This window comes from Erpetoichthys calabaricus, chromosome 4 (assembly GCF_900747795.2).
Source record: "Erpetoichthys calabaricus chromosome 4, fErpCal1.3, whole genome shotgun sequence".
In the NCBI taxonomy this organism is placed as follows: Eukaryota; Metazoa; Chordata; class Cladistia; order Polypteriformes; family Polypteridae; genus Erpetoichthys; species Erpetoichthys calabaricus.
Genome location: NC_041397.2, coordinates 226,557,455 through 226,571,878, shown reverse-complemented (window position 1 = coordinate 226,571,878; position 14,424 = coordinate 226,557,455). Strand labels below are relative to the sequence as shown.

General features: G+C 37.3%; 1 protein-coding gene and 1 long non-coding RNA gene across 7 annotated transcripts in view; both read left to right on the top strand.

The window, feature by feature from the left end:
• LOC114650634 (glutamate receptor 4) overlaps positions 1–14,424 on the top strand; it is a 473,072-nt gene that overhangs the window by 206,334 nt on the left and 252,314 nt on the right. The gene's annotated exons all lie outside the window — the stretch shown is intronic.
• LOC127527642 (uncharacterized) lies at positions 6,045–6,858 on the top strand. The gene is made up of 2 exons (XR_007934827.1): positions 6,045–6,160; positions 6,239–6,858. It is a non-coding gene; the product is annotated as an uncharacterized LOC127527642 (long non-coding RNA).

Sequence of the window (14,424 nt, the reverse complement as noted above, 5' to 3'; positions counted from 1 at the left end):
TCATAAATAAATTGTAAAACCTACAAAGGTAGTCTTGCTGTCAGCTAAGTTCTGATGAAGAGGTGGACTATAAAGTATTCTCTCAATAAAAATAAGTCAAAGTTGGAGAGTCACTAGAAGAGAGCTCAGCCATAAGATTGGTGCCTGGTGCTGAAAGAGTATATTGGGAACTTTTGAATTAGTTGCAGAAGTGTACTTCTAAACCAGAATGAATCTCAGAATTATTCCTCCTGTAAACAAAAATGGTGTTGGAAATGTTTTTCTCTTGACCAGAAACAGGGATTAAAGGAGGAGGTTCAGAACTTAGCTGTCAACTGTGTGTTTCACTTGATTCATAGGAACCATAACCAAAAGGACTGAGCAGATATATAACCACTGTTGTTTGTTTTTATTTCCTTTGTAAGTTTAATATGATTACATTACAGTAAGTGTGATAAAGAATGACCAAGTATACAATGAATAACACCACATTTCATGTCAAATTCAACTTTATGACCAACCTCTTTTGAAAAACAATACAATAAGACAGCCCAGAGGTGGGCATTGCCCATCCCTGAGATAGCCCTATATGTAATTGGCACTAAAAGATGTTGAATTATATAAAATAATAACAGAGGCCCAGGATGATTACTTAAGGAATACTCCACCCAAAAATGATATGTTACTTACCCCATGTACTTTGTAGGGCTGGCCAGAAGAAATTTAATTTCATGTTTTCATGCAGAATGATGAGGAAACAAGTTTACTATGTAATACAAGCCAATAGTGGCCAATGTTATGTACAATGGCAAATAATGTGAAAAATGTCCAAGAAAAAATAAATGAAAAATAACCCATAATCAGTTGTATGCTCAAAATGTGCAAGAACACATGCCTGTTTGGTGAAATATTGTTCCCATCATTCATTGGTTAATATTCCTATCTTCAGTTCTAAAAGTGACTGCTATTAGGCTTTAGTTTTCTGTTCATGATGTGCACTGATTTTCCCAGTAGTATATATTAAACAATATTTTCTTACTCTATAATAGTAAGTTAGGAATTCTCCAGCTGAAAAATACTGGGAATCGAGCAAACCGTTCAGTACACTCTTAAAAATAGTGGTTTTTAATGGCATTTATGGTTGTTTACTGGGTTGTGTGATTCCTTGTAGAACTATTGCTTGACAAAGTGCAGTTTCATTCTGGGAAGGGTTCTTTGCATATAAAGTTGATTCTTTGTGCTTTGAAAAACTTCCTGATACAGTATGTAAAAAACTGAAATCTTTAATGTATGGTAGCCTACCTAGCAGGACACTTAACAGATTCAGAAAACCTACTTGTGTTATTGTATGCAGCAGGAGTCTCTTTAAACTAGGATTTCATAAATCTGTTATCATCGATTCATGGTTATTTACTGTATAGAAAAATGTTACAGATCTAAATAAATAAAGGATCTTTCTGGAACATTTATGTGGATGGGTCTTTTAGGAATTAAAAATTGTTCAACTATGGCTTTTCTCTGAAGATCAACCCTGGCACCTTCATTTATAACAGTGCATAAGATATCACAACAGTTTATTTAGAACACAATATTATTCTGCCTGGTAATTCTCTAAATACCTTAGTACAATGGAACCTCGGTTTGCGAGCATAATTCGTTCCGGAAACGTGCTCGCAGTCCAAAGCACTCATATATCAAAGTGAATTTCCCCATAAGAAATAATGGAAACTCAGATGATTCGTTCCACAACCCAAAACTATTCAAATAAAAATGATTAATTAATACAAAATATAAAATAAAAATACATAAAACAAATAAACCTGCACTTTACCTTTGAAAAGAATCATGGCTGTTGTGAGTGAGTTTCTAAATTCTTGTGGGATTCCACCCAACGGGATGACACGCAGAAGAGCGTCCCAAAGCAATCGCAGTCTCCCAGCGCTGTAGCAGTTCGCCGTAAAAGCAATACTGAAAAGATCGCGGACATGCTATAAGCGCCTGCTGTCGATGGGTGATACAAGGAACAAGTAACATTATAAATGCGCAGGGCACAGTACTACTTGGCCATGACCCTGCCTGACTGCTGTGTCTGTGTATAGGAGAGTGGCAGATCCCGCTACAATAAACAGCCGCGCTGTTGCTGTTTCAAGCTGAATAAAGCTGGTGTTGCTAAAGTACTGAGACTCAGCTTCGTGTTTTGTGATGCAAGACGGGGACTCGCACATCACAGCACACACACACGCACACACATACACACACACACACACAATGCTGTAGTAAACACTATACGCTCGTACGGATGTTGACTATATGAGTGAGGCATGCCGACTCAGACGGAGAATAGGAGACGATTGCCCACAATCCCACAGCGAGAGAGAAGAACCATCAGCTCAGTTGTGATCACATGACGCTCAGCAGACAAAGCATATACATACTACTCGTATTGCAAGACCTCGCTCGTTTTTCAAGTCAAAATTTATTAAAAATTTTAGTTCATCTTGCAAAACACTCATAAACCAAGTTACTCGCAAACCGAGGTTCCACTGTAAATGAATTAGAAGAAACAGTGTCTAATAAACAGGAAAATATATCTTCCCCTTTCCCACTTTCAATCAGGGTCTTGTCCTAGTTATGTTTTTTTTTTAATTAAAATTATTTAACAATCAATACAATCAAATTAGACTTAACACAACCAAAATTCAAGCCCCACCCAAAAGAAGTAAAGAGAGGACAGCCAGTCAACAAAGCACATCTTTGAAGCAGCAAGGAAGGAAGAGTATCCTTTTCCCTGATATTAAAGATTATTCTAAAATGTTATCAATTAGATCCTGCCACATTTTAGAAAAGTTCTGAACAGATCCTTTGAGTGAGAATTAGATTTTTTTTCCAATTTCAGATAGTATAGGACATCAGTAACCCACTGACTTAAAGGTGGTGGGTTGGGATTCTTCCACTTGAGCATAAGTCTATGTGCTAGTAGTAGTTAGTTAAAGGCAATTACAATTTGTTTGTCCTGCTCCACTTGTATCCGAAACAGAAATAGGTGGAAGGTGAGGAAAATTGGGAAGGTTCAGTTTAACAAAGTTTCTAGCTTGAAAATAGAAGCTTAATTTCTTGTTGGATGCAAAAACATTATCAATGTACAAGTTTCTAAATGTTTAATCCCAGACATTTTCCAAATATTAAATATGTTTGAGACAGTGGAAAAGAGTGTTTGTTATGTGGAGGTGCAACAGGTAAGAGCTTCTCAGTCTTAAAGTGCTTTGTGACAGTAGGGGGCGCTGTCTCACCTCCAAACCCACAGACAACACGCCAAACACCAGGTAAAAAGTCCCAATAAAGAATTTATTATAATAATAATGTGCACAAAGCACCTCCACCTTCACTATACACAATAAATCAATAATCAATACAATTCTGAGAGTGTCAGAGGTTTAGCCAGTTCCACAGCACTAAGAGTATCTAGCTATGTTATCTGTAATGAGTCAAAAAACTCATTGTGTCTTACTTCTTTAGACTGAGTGGAATAGAAGAACTTTTGCTACTCTCCAAATGTATGGGTTATATTTTTATGGTCTATGATTTTATCTCCGTCTATGTTGGTAATTGCTGCTATTGCATTGCAGACTTCTTGCATGTGGATTTGTTGAGCTAAAATCTTATTGGTCTTCTCTCCATGTTCATAATGATGATATCACGATTTAAAGATGAGCTGTTCCATTTCTTTAGTAGTCAAGAGGTTAAATTCTGATTGCTAAACCTGTCTTTTCCTATAAAGTGCCTCATTTGGATATCTGGCGTAGTCTAGATCTATTCTGGTAATTTCGCCGATTAACTCAGATGCCTTCTTGGTTTCCAATTTATTTTTGTGAGAAACACATAAAATAATCTGTCCTCTTAAAAATGCCTTGAGAGTTTCCCAGAGTATACCTGCAGAGACCTCTGGGGATGCGTTTGTCTCCAGAAAATAATCAATTTGCTTGGATATAAATTCTGTACAGTGCTCATCAGCTAATGACAGTGGTGGTTAAGATGCTAAGTATGAGATGAGTGTGTAGGACATAGTAAGTTAAGCTCCATGATCATAGGGTGTGGTTGGAGATAACAATAGCGTTGTACTTACACAATTTGATAATAGGCAAAAAATTATTGTCTATAAAGAAAATTGTTGAGTAACAATGATGAACTTGTGAGAAGAAGGAATATGCTCTAAGGTTAGGATTTTAAAAACCACCATGAGTCTGATAAGCTCTGATCCATTACAAACTGTGCAATTATTTTTGCATTATTAGATGTTATCACTGCTGTAGCTGAAGACCTATCCATATCCCTATCCATTTTGAATTTAAAACACAATTAAATTCTCCAGCCATTATAATTTTATTAATGTTCATATTAGGAATAGATCTCTATTATTCACGTTAGGTGCATAAATATTTATCAGAATCACTTTAGTATTAAATAAATTGCTCATCACCATGACATATCGCCCTTCAGGATCACATATTACATCTGACACTACAAATGGGATATTTCTTTGTATTAAGATTTCCACATCCCTAGTTTTCTTTGTATATCCAGAGTGAAAACTTTGCCCAATCCAATCCCTTTGCAACCAAAACCTGTCCTAACTTTCTATGTGAGTCTTCAGTACTACTAGTACTTCTGTACTTCTCCGGTACTATTATTAAATAATACATTTAAACCTATTAAGTGAGTAAATAGTTTCTTTATGTTTAATTCATGATTAAGACCTTTGACATTCCAGTTCATTGTTTGGTCATAAAATCATTGCTTCTGAATTTGTTGTAGTCTTAAGTTAAGGTATAAATTTTTACATATGATTGCTCTGACCTATATTATTACCAGGTATTATGTCTATGAATCCTATTGTTGTGTTGGCATTAACAGTAGTTGGGGTAGGAAGGATAAATAAGAAGTAGCAAAGCTGTTGTTCTTTTTCTTTCTCATGAACCCCAACCCCCATTTTACCTCCCTGTGTGAGGCAGACCACACTTCACAAAGTCCTGGGGCCTCATGTATAAATGGTGCGTACACACAGAAATGTTGCGTAAGAAAAATCAAATCGTGATGTATAAAACCTAAACTTTGTATAAAGCCACACACATTTCCATGGTACCTCATACCCTGTCGTACGCAAGTTTTCCGCTCGGTTTTGTAGACTGGCGGCACCCAGTGTCAAAGCAGTGCTACTGTTCCTGTGTGGTTATCCTTTCTTTCCTGACGCGGCTTTATAAATACACTGAAATTAACTGCATATTGTTTATTAGTTTAATGCATCTGATTGTAATTAACCAGTAACAATATAATGGTCCATGGAATGGTCAAGCTATTCTAAATACCATAGCTGCTTTAGCGTTGTTACTCTCACTGCACCTTCTTTTTCTTCTTCTTTCAGCTGCTCCCACTAGGGGTTGCCACAGCGGATCATCTTATTCCATATTACTCTCACTGCACCACTCGGAGAAGGTGATCGGAAAGAGAATTATCGATATACAGCATCAAGCACATGCTTCCTCAGCCATGCTTCCTATTTGAACTGCTTCTCACACGGCAAACACTTCAAACCTTTCCTGTACGGACCTCGTGGTTCCAGAAACAGTTTCATCCCAAGAGCTCTAAACGCACTCAATCAGTCCATCAACTGCTCCTGGTAGATCTGTTTGTACTTTAAGTACAATCACCTCACTGTAAACTTGTGATACAGTTATAATATTGCACAACCTGAGCCACTTTATAAAGCGCGTATTTACATATGATGACGATATCATTTTAAGATGAAATGCAGCAAAATATGTTTATTATATTATACAGATGAAACTTCATTTAAATAATCTGTATTGTTAATAATTAAAGGACACGGTGTTGCTACGCTAGCAAGGATCTGGCGCTCCGCTCACGGATTGTTCCTGCCACGCCCTGTATGCTTCACTGGGACTGGCGTGAAGGATAGAATAATTAAACATGTACTAGGAAGATACATGTTTTTATATATATATATATATATATATATATATATATATATGTGTGTGTGTATATTTCAGTGTTCCTTAAAAGTTTTGAAGAATCGGTGTTATAAGCTTACAGATGGCTTAACGTCCATTACAGAGCTGATTGTGTGGCGATCGGTTACTTGGAGAAAGAAAAGGAATTAGAGTACGTTTGAAAGAGACAATACTGCAGGGGCAGCCTTAGGCATGTGCAAACTGTGTACCTGCACAGGGCCGCCAAATCCCAGGGGCCTCCACGCCAATATATATTGAATATAAAACAGAAAGAGAAAATAATGACACAGATCAAAACACAGCGGCAAATTTCGGCAAAATTTAAACACTTGTGTCATGAAAACGAGGCGGCTATGCAGTGTCCACAATGGACGTGGCCATCCGCCGTGCATAAGATACCATATTGACATTGGCGGGCGAAGGAGCCACTTTCTCTGCCCAGGGCCGCCACGAGCCTAGAGCAGCCCCTGAGTACTGCTGCAATAAATTATTTCATCGAAGGTCGCATACAATCACTGCGCCACCGTGCTCCAATGTTTAATAACGTGCTTTAACTCCTATCATCATGAAAATGATATCACGTATACATCTCAGTATTTTAGTTATTCAGAGAGCTGTAATATCACGAATGTAATGGATTCTGTGTCCTGTCGGAGGTAGAGAAAGCTGGTTTAAGAAGCGCGTAGTGATTCACACACATAAAGCACATAGAAGAACACATACAAAACAAAGCATTTAACGTGCTATTTTACTTATGATGTGATTTGAGAAACTAGTTAATTAAACGATTTTAAGATGAAGTTTATGATGTTCTACTTTAATGACAAAATAAACTACGTGATTAAAGTGGAAATTTCGAGATTGAAGTTGTCATTTCGTGCTTTTTCCCCACTGTGTGCCTTTTTTTTTTCTCTGTATCCTAATAAGCTTTCATATGACACTCAGATGGTGGGCTACGACTCGCCTTTTTACGGCGACTTTGATATCTGACAACTTCTTTTTTATTTCGGGCACTGTGCGACTTTGTGAACTTGAGCTTTTGAGTTTCTGTGACACGCTATGTCACTCGATCAGCCTTTTGTTGCTTATGCCACTGTTTAAACCAACAAATAGTACGTTTTTCCTTGCTTCCACTTGGTATTCACTGAAATTCTTCCATTTTCCCTCTTGCTTTTCCCATTATCTTTTCACAGAATGCTGAGCTTAAGAGCTATTTAAATTGATTTTCATATTCAAAGAGGCGTAATTCTGGGAGGAGTTGGGGCGTGACAGCAGGCGTGTACATGTGCGTTACTTTTCACGCTGACCGGGATTTATGTAGCGGAAGAACGTGGAAGTTGGCAAACACACAGATTCCTGCATCCCAGAATTATGCCTCTTTGAATATGCAAATCAATATAAATAGCCCTTCAGCTCAGCGTTCTGTGAAAAGGCAATGGCAAAAGCACAGGGAAAATAGAAGAATTTCAGTGAATACCAAATGGAGGCAAGGAAAAACATTGGTTTAAACAGTGGTACAAACAACAAAAGGAAGTTGATCGAATGACATAGAGTGTTGGAGAAACTTGAAAGCTCAAGTTCACAAAGTCGCACAGTGCCCGAAATAAAAAAGAAGTTGTCAGATATCAAAGTCGCCGTGAAAAGGCGAGTTGTAGCCCACTGGCTGAGTATCATATGAAAGGTTATTAGGGTACAGAGAAAAGAAAAAAAATAGGGACACAGTGGGTAAAAAAGCACGAAATGTCAACTTTAATCTCGAAATTTCCACTTTAATCACGTAGTTTATTTTGTCATTAAAGTAGAACATCATAAACTTCATCTTTAAATCGTTTAATATACTAGTTTCTCAAATACCATCATAACTAAAGTAGCATGTTAAATGCTTTGTTTTGTATGTGTTCTTCTATGTGCTCTATGTGTGTTAATCACTTTTGCTTCTTAAACGGGCTTTATCTTCTTCCGACTGGACACAGATTCCATTACATTCGTGATATTACAGTTCTCTGAATAATTAAAATACTGAGATGTATACTTGATATCATTTTCATAATGATAGGAGTTAAACCATGCTGTCAAACATGGGAACACGGTGGCGCAGTGATAGTGATGAGCTGGCGCCCTGTCCAGAGATTTTTCCTGCCTTCCGCAAGATCCTTGCTGTGCCGTGCGCGAACTTCGATGAAATACTTTATTGTAGCAGTACTGTCTCTTTCAAGAATAGAAACAGCAAGAATACAGCGCAAGGCAGGAACAATCCCTGAACTAGCTAGCGCTGCGCCACCATGTCCTCACATGTTTAACAATATAGATTATTTAAATGATGTTAATATTTTATCTGTATAATATAATAAACATATTTTGATGCATTTCATAATAAAAATGATATCGTCATCATATGTAAATATGCGCTTTATAAAGTGGCTCAGGTTGTGCAGTATTATAACTGTATCACAAGTTTACAGTGAGGTAATTGTACTAATAAGTACAAACAGTTCTACAATGAGCACTTGATGGACTGATTGACTGCGTTTATAGTTCTTGGGATGAAACTGTTTCTGAACCACGAGGTCCGTACAGGAAAGGCTCTGAAGTGTTTGCTGTATGAGAGCAGTTCAATAGACAGCATGGCAGAGGCAGCATGTGCTTGATGCTGTATACTGATAATTCTCTTTCCAATCAGCTGCTGTAGAGCTGTGGTTCCACACTCAGATACAGTGATATAAATACTCTGAATGGTGCAGTGAGAGTAATATGGAAAAAGATGTTCCGCTGTGGCAACCCCTAACTGGAGCAGCTGAAAGAAGAAGAAGAAGGTGCAGTGAGAGTAACAACGCTTAAGGCATCTATGGTATTTGGAATAGTTTGTCCATTCCGTGGACCATTATATTGTTACAGGTTAATTACAATCAGATGCATTAAACTAATAAACAATATGCGGTTAATTTCAGTGTATTTATAAAGCCGCGTACGGGATGTGCATCTAAAGAAGAAAGGGAAACCACAATGGAACAAAAGCACTGCTTTGACGCTGGGCGCCGCCAGTTTGCAAAACCGAGCGAAGAACTTGCGTGCGTCAGGGTTTTGGCTAGCATGAAAATGTGCATGGCTTTACTCCAAGTTTAGGTTTTATACATCATGATTTGAGTGTGGAAACGGGCTTACGCAACATTTTTGTGCATATGCACCGTTTATACATGAGACCCCAGCTTTTTAGAGAATAGTTCAGCTATGAATTTCACTGGGTTTAGACTTTCACATTTTGCAGGGAGACCTTCGATTCTGATGTTGTTCCATCTATCTTCCAGTGCAGCCAGTTTGTCAGCGAGCACTTTACATTTTGATTTTGCAGTCGTTGCCTTTTCATTAGCGGCGGTAGTCAATTGTTTAACTATTTCAATACAAGTTGTAAACATTTGCTTAACATCTTCAAGCTGAACAGCAAGTACTCTAATTTTACTTTCTAACTTAGTCGTATTTTTCTGTATTTTTTCATCAATTTTTCCTCGAATTTCTGTAAAATCTGTAATAAACATATTACTTAAATGTTTTTCCCGGTCCTTTATATCTTGATGCTGTTTCTCACTCTTCTTATTTACTGTAGGTCCATTATTTCTTTCTTTATTTCCTTCTATTTTAGATTCTGTCATAATAATTTTAGACTAAATTTTATGCTTCTTCATGGACATTGTGTATTTGATGCATTTTCTTAGGCTCTTGTAACTCCCATCATATCAAGTGTCAATGCGATAATTAGATCTTTTAAGTCTTTTGATTCAACTCAACTCAACTGATTCTGATCTTTTGCATTAATTCATCTCTGGCAAAGTGCTATATCCCGTTAATGGAAAGTGACAAAATGTCAGACAAGTTGTTTTTGTTCAGCAAGATTAGTGATCGGGATCCTTGCATGACTGCATCTAGGCATACAGTATTCAGATCCCTTCTGCTGCCACAATGCCTGGCAAATCAAGACCTCCATCCACTTCAGTGATCACCAGCTTGGTACAGACCATGATGTGTCACTCTTTTTGACTTTGTTTGTTTCATTGTTGTGGTTAGGAGACATAATACACTCAATGTCTACGGGATCCTCGCAAAGATACTAAAAGCAACAAAGCATGAAAAAAATAACGTGTGAGGAAAACAGAGACTCTTAAGTGTTAGAGGACCAAATTTCTACAAATGGTAATTGGATAATTGCTGTCAATAGGAGAATGCAAAAAAAAAAAACAAATGAGAGTAAAAAAAATCAATTCTGCGACTGAATCTGGGATCACTGATGTAATGCAGTTGGCCTTCATGACCAGCTTATTTAGAAGTTTGGCATCCCCTGAGCAGATGTTATGTCCCAAGAGACAATGGCACAGAATAGTGGCTACCATTAACGGGTAGAACATCCCCAGGAGCTTTTCCAGTATATTAAAGGGTCTATGAACATCCTATTCTGTCTCTTTTTGTACAGTAGGTATGTGTTGTCTATCCAAATCAGTCTACTTTTCACACAGACCTTCAGATGTTTATAAGACTGTACCACCTCCATGTCCTCTCTTGTGGTGACTGATCACAGGGTGTTCCCTGGCGCATTGGAATTCCACCACCCACTCCTTTGTCTTGATAATGTTCAGATGACATAAACGGGACTTGCACTTAAAATAAGCAATATACAGAGTGAAGAAAAAGGGAGACGAGACAGTCTACTGAGGTGACCTTCTGTTGTTGACCACCTTCTCTGACACATAGTCTTTTGAGCCTCACAACCTGCCTTCTTTTAGTTAAATAATTCATCAGACAAACGGTGTGGGCATCTGCTGTACCAGCATTGCCTTAAGATTATTAATTGCAATGAAGCATCATCATGTCATATTGAATTATGTATATTGATAAAGGTAAAAATCTGAAAAGCATTATTTCATATTATTAGGATAGTTCAAGAGGAAGAATTCACACTCACTGTATAAAACTATTTACTGGCCACTGACCAGATTTACATAATCTACATAAAAACTCATCTTTCAACTCATGACTCCTGTATTTACTAGATACTCTTGGTTTAGGCTGAACTGCCAGTAATCACCTAGATTTTTCATAGTATTTCATGAATGACAATTACTAATTACAAAGGACAATAAACATAGGTTTAAGGTGGAAGCAGAAACTAAGCCATAAACAGAACAAAAACAAAAAGGCTAAGGAAAGTAAGTTTTCAGGCTCAGGGCTAGAACTCCAGAAATCAAAATGAATGTCCAGAATCAAACTAAAGGTCAGGAACAAAGAAAATCATTAACTAGAGAAATCACCATGTACTCCTAAGTAGTGAAGGCCTGAAGACTAAGCATGGTTTGAAAGTTACTGTGTTAAACCAAATCTCAATTAGCCATACATGCGATCTGCTCACCCATTTCTAGGTAACAGAGTACAGCAGGCCAGAAAGCACTTAGACTATCACAACCTTAAATAATTAAACATGGCAAAGCTCTTTCAGCATTTGTTTAAGCTTTCTGAACACTGAATATGATTATGGACTTCATTATTGTAAAAAGCAGTGATGCATCAACTAAACTAATCAAGCTGCAAGACTACTCACTTCCAGTATGAGTAAATTCACCACTCCAAAATACATCTCACCTATTGTGTTTTTCAACCATTGTTCAATTGAAATGGGTTGTGCAAGTCTGATGAGGTGCATATCCAAATAATTAACATTCTTCAAATTCATAGACAAATCAAACCAGAAAGGACTCAAGTTATATAACTCCAAAAGCGATCAATATTTTTCTTCATAGAGAGTATACATGACATTTGGTGTTTCAAAAATGATGGAAAGATATACTACTAGTGTTACCATTAAGATAACCTATGGCTAATACTACTGTGTGCAGATTCACCTCTAATTTAAACTGCTCATTTATTTCAGCTTTCTCAGTTAAGCATATTGTCAAGTTCTATAGTAATGCACATAGATAGATAGATAGATAGATAGATAGATAGATAGATAGATAGATAGATAGATAGATAGATAGATAGATAGATAGATAGATAGATAGATAGATAGATAGAACTTTATTTGTCCACACACACTTTCAGCCGAACACAAACCAGAGTGACTATAAAGCAAGAAAATTAAAAGAAAGAAAACTTCTGATTTGGCTGTCAAAGTCATAGTGAGGCTTTATAAAGTCTTATTACTGTTGGTATAAGGGAGTACCAGTATCGTTTCTGGAAACACTACTCCTGAAAGTACTCAGTGTTAGTGTGTCAAAGAAAGGATGTACAGTATAGTTCATTATGGCACTCAGTATTGTTTTAATCCCCTTGAAAGTTGAACAGAAGGCTATTTCAGTAACCAGACTTGACAATTAATATCTTGTTTTGAAGTTGAATCCAAAAGAGGAAAACAGTGAACATTTGATTAAAGTGATTAAAAACATCTGATATAGAAAAAAGATAATTTACCTAGACATGCATTCTTTTAAGTAATAAAAAGTTTTCTTTTGGTTTTACTAATGAATTGTCAGATTAAATATTTATCGTAAACATTTGAATATTTGGTGCTACTTTTAAGAACTTGTTTGTTGCCTGGGAGTAGTGATATTATGTTAATATTTGTAAAATCATTAAAAATCGTTAAAACAAATCTCAGTGACTCTATAGAAAGTGAACGATCGTGTCTTGTATCTATGGACACTATGGCCACTGTTGCCCCGGGAAACCCAACAGACAGACGTCCAGGAACACACATATAAAAGCACTAAGAAGAATTTTAATATTTTTCGTCAATAAAGTGCACAAAGCACCACACTCTCCACAATATCAATAATCAATACTATAAATCAATCCTCCACTCCCAGCAGCTTCGTCACCCAACCTCTCAACTCCAGCTCAGCTTGCTGGGTCTCCAACAGTCCTTTATATATTCCATGACCCGGAAATGTTTCTCCTCTTCTTTCGGGTCAAACGCCACATCATCCTCTTCAAGCATCCCGGAAGTACTGTGGGCTTCCGTCCTCGTGACTCCGAAGTACTTCCGGGTTGTAAGAAAAGTAGGAGTTCCCAGGTCCTTTATTAGCTCCCCCTGGCGGCACCCACAGCATCCAATAGGGCTGAGAAAATGGACTCATTGTCCCATGATGCCCTGCGGGAATCCGGGGTACATTTACCGTCCAGGGGAGCTGCCACCTAGCGTCCTGGGGGAGGCAGTGTCCTGGAAAGGCTGCCCTTCTCCATTCTTCCCATTCTGGGACGTCCAGGCTGGATTGAGCTACCGGCCGTCTCTCACATATCCTATGTCACAGTCGCCCAGAGTGTAATTGTAACCCCCAAGGTATCTTTCTCATAGTAGGCCTGAAAATGATTATTAGCCCAGTTAGTGTCTGAGTAGAGGTTTCCACATTCTGCTTACTGTATGTTCTGTCTGGTTGCTCTAAATGTCTTCCACTGATGGACAGTATATGTTAGACTAACTGGTGATTCCACATTGTCTTCTTGTGAGTAAGGCAGTGTGTTTCTCTGTGTAGAATGTCTTTCCCTGCCTTTCAGACAAGGCTTATATTTTCACAATGTTGTAACCTTGAAAACATTTTTTGTTTCTTTTTTCTGTTTAGGTCATTAAACTATTTGTTAATTATTGTGTGGCAGAGATTTAAAAATATATTTTCTAAAGAAACATGTGGTATAGATCATATTAAAATGAAGAACTTCCATAGGAAAATTTTACTTCTGAAAGGTTGATCTTTGATAGCTCATGAAACTTTAAAGAGATTCTCATTTATGTTTAATTTAAGAATCAACTTTGTCACAGATGCTTCACCCAAAAAACAAACAAAAACGGGCAAAAAACACTTTTGATGAAACTGGAATAATTTACTAGAACAATAACTTTTATCATGGCTTACAAATATTTTTTAATAAATGTGTTATTTATAGTACCAGATCATGCTGACTTCTTTGCAGAAATTGCTTTTTCAGACTTAGGCATGTTTATTTAAAAATGAAATGTAATATTACAATCATGTAACAATTAATACGTCCTATTTTTTTTTATACATATTCTCTTCACTGGTGGTAATATGTGAAGCCAGATAGACCAGGCCACCCTATTCCTCAGCAACTTCCTTCAGCTCCTCCTAGAGAATCCTTATGTGGTCCAAGGTTGATTGAGAGATATAATCCATTCAGATCATTCTTGGTCTGCTTCAGGGCTTCTCCTTTGTGGGCTGTCCCTTGTACACTTCCTCTGAAATCTGTGAGGAAATCATAGAACATTTACTTAGAACTTGAAAACACTCTATCCAGAAGCTGAATTGGCCTGTAAGCTCTTTTATTAGTTTCATTAGTTAGTTACTAAGCCACTGTGTTGCTCTTTATTTAACAACTAGTCTTGATGTCCATGCAAAAGGGCTGCTATATACTGTAGGATGCA